We start from the raw sequence: 7,204 nt of genomic DNA on the forward strand, positions 1-7,204 counted from the left end.
AAGACATAAAAAGGTAAACAAGGAAAACACACACACACACACACACACACACATGCACACATGCACACTCACACATACATGCACATAACTTGGAATGCAATAAGAACAAACCATTTACAACCCTATATAAGAAGCTGATACCTGTCAATATTGAAATTTATATGATTATCACGACCTTTAAAAGAGATATACATAGAAAGAAGGTGTGGGTATAAATGAACTAATCTGATGATAAAAAAAAGAAAACACCTTCTTAAGGGGTTCAAAGGGATGGTAATGGGATAAAAGTAAAGGATGAGGTAGAAAAAGGTAAATTATGCCATACGAAGAGGCATAAACACAGACTATAGTAGAGGGGAAGGAGAGAGGGAGATGAATATCATTTGAACATTATTCTCATTGGTTCTGGTTCAAAGAGGGATCAACATAGCCAATTAAGTTTAAGATTATAATGTGAAAAGATACAAAATCTCATTGTAATAGAGGGAAAGGAGGGAGGGAGAGGAGCACTGTATGAAATTTATTCTCATTGGTTTGGGGTCAAAGAGGGAATAACATACTCTGATAAGTATAAAAATCCATTGTGCCCTATAGGCAGTAGGAGGAGTAGGGGGGATAATAAGGGAGGGGGGTTAAAGGGGAGGGAAATAGTAGCAAGAGGAAAGGGTAGGTAAAGAAGGGAGGGTCACAGGGAGGGAATACTGAGGGAGGCTGTGATCAAAAGTAAAACCCTTAAGGAGGGAAAGGGAGAAGGAAGAAACAAAAAATATAAACAGGGGAGGGAATAGGAGGGAGGGAAAGAGACAGATAGTAATCATTACTGTGAATGTGAATGGGATGAACTCTCCCATAAAGTGGAGATAGATAGCGGAATGGATTAAAAATCATAATCCTACAATATTCTGTCTACAAGCAACACATTTGAAACAAGGGGATATGCACAGGGGAAAGGTAAAAGGCTGGAGTAGAACATATCATGCTTCACTAAAGTAAAAAAAAAGCAGGGCTAGAAATCCTTATGTCAGATAAAGCAAAAGCAAAAATAGATCTAATTAAAAGAGATAAGGAAGGAAACTATATCCTGCTAAAAGATACCATCCAGAATGAAGCAACTTAACCTATATGCACCAAATGGTATCACATCCAAATTCCTAGAGGAGAAGTTAAGGGAATTAGAGGAAGAAATAGATACCACAACTATACTAGTGTGGGACCTTAATGTCCCCCTCTCTGAACTTGATAAATCTAATCTCAAAATAAACAAGAAAGAAGTTAAGGAGGTGAAATGAATTTTAGAGAGGCTAGATATGATAGATCTCTGGAGAAAACTTAATGGGATTAAAAAGGAATATACCTTCTTCTCAGTGGTATATGGCACATACACAAAAATCGACCATGTACTAGGGCATAAAAACCTCACAATTCAGTGCAGAAGGGCAGAAATATTAAATGCATCATTCTCAGATCATGATGTAATGAAAATCATATGCAATAAAGGGCCATGGAAAGATAAACTAAAAACTAATTGGAAATGAAACAATTTAATCCTAAAGAATGAGTGGGTCAAACAAGAAATTATAGAAACAATCAGTAACATCATTCAAGAGAATGACAATAATGTGATAACACAAAAAATTTTGTGGGATGCAGCAAAGGCAGTTCTTAGGGGAAGTTTCATATCCCTGAGTGCATACATGAATAAATTAGAGAAAAGGGAGGTCAATGAATTGGGCATGCAATTGAAAAAGGTAGAAAAAAAAACAAATTGAAAATCTCCAATTAAATACCCAATTAGAAATAATGAAAACCAAAGGAGAGATTAATAAAATTGAAATTAAGAAAACTATTGAATTAATAAATAAAACTAAGAGCTGGTTTTATGAAAAAACAAATAAAATTGATAGACCCTTAGTCAATATGATAAAAGAAAGAAAGAAGAAAACCAAATTATGAGTATCAGAAATGAAAAGGGTGAATATACTTCCAATAAAGAGGAAATTAAAAAAATAATTAGGAATTATTTTGCCAAATTGTATGCATATAAATTTGACAATCTTAGTGAGATGGATGAATGTTTACAAAAATACAAGTTGCCCAGATTAACTGAAGAGGAAGTAAATTACTTAAATAACCCATCTTAGAAAAAGAAATTGAACAAGCCATCAGTGAACTCCCTAGGAAGAAATCTCCAGGGCCAGATGGATTTACTAGTGAATTCTATCAAACATTTAAAGAACAATTGATTCCAATAATCTACAAACTATTTGGGAAAATTAGTGAAGAAGGAGTCCTACAAAATTCTTTTTGTGACACAAATATGGTACTGATACCTAAATCAGGAAGAGATAAAACAGAGAAAGAAAATTATAGGCCAATTTCCCTAATGAATATAGATGCAAAATTTTTAAATAAAATATTAACAAAAAGACTACAGCAATTTATCACAAGAATTATACATTTTGATCAGGTAGGATTTATTCCATGAATGCAAGGATGCTTAAATATTAGGAAAACCATCAGTATAATTGATCATATCAACAATAAAACTAGCAGAAACCACATGATTATTTCAATAGATGCAGAAAAGGCCTTTGACAAAATACAACATCCTTCCTATTAAAACACTAGAAAGTATATGAATAAATGGAGCCTTCCTTAAAATAATAGGTAGCATCTCTTTAAAGCCATCAGCAAGTATTATATGTAATGGGGAGAAGCTAGAAGCATTTCCAATAAGATCAGGGGTGAAACAAGGGTGTCCACTATCACCCCTCTTATTCAATCTGGTAGTAGAAATGTTAGCAGTAGCAATTAGAGAAGAAAAAGAAATCAAAGGAATCAACTTAGGCAAAGAAGAAACCAAGCTATCACTCTTTGCAGATGATAGGTTGATATACTTAGAGAATTCTAGAGAATCAAGTAAAAAAAACTACTTGAGACAATAAATAAATTTGCAAAGTTGTAGGATATAAAATAAACCCACATAAATCCTAGGCTTTCCTGTATATTTCTGATGAAATCCAACAGCAAGAGATAGAAAGAGAAATCCCATTTAAAATTATTGTAGACATTATAAAATATTTGGGAATGTTCCTGCCAAAACAAACCCAGGACAAATATGAACACAATTACAAAACACTCTTCACACAAATAATATCAGATCTAACTAATTGTAAATGCATCAATTGGTCATGGCTGGGTTGAGTTAATATGATAACAATGACAATTTTACCTAAATTAAATTACATATTTAGTGCCAGACCAATCATTTTACCAAAAATTTACTTTATAGAACTAGAAAAAATGGTAAAAAAAATCATTTGGAAGAACAAGAGTTCTAGAATATCAAGGGAATTCATGAAAAGAAATGCTAGGGAAGGTGGCCTAACTATACCAGATTTTTTTTTTCATTTTTCAAATGCTTTATTAACTTCTGATTTGCATCATTTATTTCTGCCAGATTTTGAGTTACATATTTTCTGCCCTATTTCCCCCTCCTCACTGCCCCAAAATAGCAGTCCCACAGGATATCCCCTCCTCCAATCTGCTCTCTCCCATATTTTCTCCCGTAATGCTTTCGACTTTTCCAGTGGATTTCTATGCCCCAGTGCCTGTATACCTTATTTCCCAATTACACGTAAAGTAGTATTAACAATAGTATATATATATATATATATATATATATATATATATATATATATATTTGATTTTAAAACTTTGAATTCCAGATTCATTCCCTTCCTCCCTTGTCACTCACTCTTACTGGGAAGATAAGCAGTTCAGTATAGATTGTACATGTGTGGCTAATGCAAAATAATAACATAGTAGATATGTTGTAAAAGACTGACTATATTTCCCTCTCTCCTATCCCACCTCCCACTTGTTCTATTCTCTACTTTAAGGTCATCTTCTTCAAAAGTGGGTGCTTCCAACTTCCCTCCCCCCCCCAGTCTCCCCTCCCTTCCATAATCTCCCCTCTTATCCCCTTCACCCCCTACTCTCCTGGAGGGTGAGATACCCTATTTAGTGTGTATTTCTTTCCCTCCTCAAGCCAAATTAAATGGGAATAAGATTTACCCATTCCCTTTTGCTTTCCTATTGTTCTCCACCATTGTAACCATCTTCCCTTGCCTCTTCTGTATGAGATAGTTTACCCGATTCTGTCTCTCACCATCTCTTCTCATTATATTCCTCTCTCACCTCTTAATTTCACTTTTTAAGTATCATTCCTTCCTGTTGAATTGGTCCTGTGCCTTCTATCTATGTATACCTGTAAACATGTATACATACATTCACATATGTATTCATATGCCCATATACCCTCATATATATGTATGTGTGTGTGTATTTCTATTCCCTTCAACTACTGAGAAAAGTTTCATAAGTTACAATTATTGTTTTTCCATGTAGGAATGTTAATAGTTCAACTTTGATAAGTTCCTCATGATTTATTTTCCCTGTTTACCTTCTCATGCTTCTCTTGCTTCTTGTATCTGAATGTCAAATTTTCTATTTAACTCTGGCTTTTTCAGCAAGAATGCTTGGAAGTCCTCTATTCCACTGAATGACTATATTTTCCCCTGAAACATGATACTCAGTTTTGCTGGGTAGGTGACTCTTGGTTTTAATCCCAGCTTCTTTGACCTCTGGAATATCATATTACAAGCCCTTCCATCCCTCAATGTAGAAGCTGCCAGATCCTGGGTTATCGTGATTGTGTTTCTACAATATTCAAATCAATTCTTCCTGGCTGCTTGTATTGTTCTCTCCTTAATCTGGGAATTCCAGAAACCGGCTATAATATTTCTAGGAATTTTCTTTTTGGGATCTTTTTCAGAAGGTGATCGGTGGGTTCTTTCAACCTCTATTTTGCCCTCCGGTTCTAAAATATCAGGGCAGTTTTCCTTGAGAACTTCCTGGAGGATGATTTCTAGGTTCTTCCTTTGATCATGGCTTTCAGGTAGTCCCATAATTTTTAAATTATCTCTCCTGGATTTATTTTCTAGGTCAGTGGTTTTTCCTATGAGATATTTCACATTGTCTTCTATTCTTTCATTTGTCTGGATCTGTTTAACAGCATCTTGATTTCTCATAAAGTCATTAGCTTCCATTTGCTCCAATCTAATTCTGAAGCAATGATTCTCCTCATTGAGCTTTTGAGATTCTTTTTCCATCTGGCAAATTTGGCTTTTTAAGGCATTCTTCTCTTCATTGCCTTTTTGAGCCTCTTTTGCCATTTTAGTTATTCTATTTTTTAAGGTATTATTTTCCTCAGTCAGGCTGTTGACACTAATTTTGTAATTTTCTTGCATTGTTCTCATTTCTCTTCCCAATTTTTCCTCCACTTCTCTTATCTGCTTCTTAAGGTCCTCTATGACCTGTAACCAGCTCGTATTTTCCTCTGAAGGTTTTGGTGCAGGAGTTCCGACTTCACTGTCTTCCTCCAGTTCCAGGCTTTGTTCCTTTTTGTCCCCAAAATAGGAGTGTAATGTTGGAATCTTCTGTCTTTTTTGTTTCCTTTGCCTGGTCATGTTGCCCCTCAGTCACTTGACTCTGGACTTTTTTGCCACAGTAGGACTCTGCCACCAGACAGGGGAGCTTTCGTCCCAAACGCTGGGATTTTTTCAGCTGCTGGAGGTATTAGTTGGGTGCCCTCTCTGAGGTCTCCACAAGCTCTGGCAAGCTGGGCACACACCCCAGGACCTCCACTCTAGACTGCAATCCAGATCCACAAAGGTTAAAGCAAGAGCTATTACCCCTCAGACTTGTGCTTGGTCCCCTTACACTCTGCAGGCCAGGAGCTGAAGCCTCCAGTGGCACTGGTTGGCTGTGCCATTGTCTCATCGGCTTCTTGCCTCAGGGGCAAAAGCCATGCACTCCCACTTACTGGGTCCTAATGTCCAGACTGCACTGATCTCTCACTTTGTCCTTCCCATCTATGTGTTGATAAATCTGGAAATGGCCACAGCTGCTGCTGATCTGGAGTCCCTCCGGCCAGTGGCTGGTCATGCCCACCCTCTGGCTAAAGCCTCAGAGTTGGGCTGGGCTCAGCTCCCAGAGCGATGCGCTGGTGGATTCCTGCCACCATTCCTTGCTGTCCTTAGCAGGAGTTTAACTTCTCTGTTTCATTTTGTGTTTTCTGAAGCTCCAAAGTTTGCTTAGAGTCCCCTTTTTGCATGGATTGGGGAAGGTGGAAGCCAGAGCAGCAGGGATGTCCTGCTTCTACTGCACCATCTTTACTCTGCCCCCTTTGCTATACCGGACTTTAATCTGTATTATAATGTAGCAGTCATCTAAACTACTTGGTACTGGTTGAGGAATAGAGCAGTGGATCAATGGAGTAGTTTTCGAACATGAGATTCAGCTGTCAATGACTATAGTAATCTACTGTTTGATAAGCCCAAAGACCCCAGTTTTTGGTATAAGAACTCACTATAACAAAAACTGCTGGGACAACTGGAATATAATATGGCAGAAATTGGGCACAGAACATTATGTAACACCATATACCAAAATCAAGTCTAAATGGCTTCCAAGATCTAGGTATAAAGGTATATATATATATTGCAAGCAATCTGGGAAAGGAAGGAATAGTTTACCTGTCAGATTTATGGAGAGGGGAAGATTTCATGACCAAAAAAGAATTAGAGAGCATTATAACATGCAAAATGGATAATTTTGAGTACATGAGATTGAAAAGCTTCTGTACAAACAAAGCCAATGTAACCAAGATTAAGAGGGGAGTGGAAAATTGGGAAAAAACTTTTTATAACCAGTGTCTCTGATAAAACCTCATTTCTAAAATATATAGATAATTGATTCAAATCTATAAGAATACAAGTCATTCCACAATTGATAAATGGTCAAATGAAATGAACAGGCAGTTTTCAGAGGAGGAAAGAAAAGATATCTATAGCCATATGAAAAAAAATGCTCTAAATCACTCTTGATTAGAGAAATGCAAATCAAAAGACCTCAGAGGTACCACATCTGATCAGTCAGATTGGTCAAGATGACAAAACAAGAAAATTACAAATTCTGGAGAGGATGTGGACAAATTGGAACACTAATATATTGTTGGTGGAGTTGTGAACTGATTCAGCCATTCTGGAGAGCAATCTGGAACTATGCCTAAAGGGATATAAATAATTTCATACCCTTTGACTAAGCAACACTACTTCTAGGTTTGCATCCCAAAGAGATC

Source organism: Petaurus breviceps, unplaced genomic scaffold, assembly GCF_028583685.1.
Source record: "Petaurus breviceps papuanus isolate PSGF00001 unplaced genomic scaffold, PetGlider_PUasm1.0 138, whole genome shotgun sequence".
NCBI lineage: Eukaryota > Metazoa > Chordata > Mammalia > Diprotodontia > Petauridae > Petaurus > Petaurus breviceps.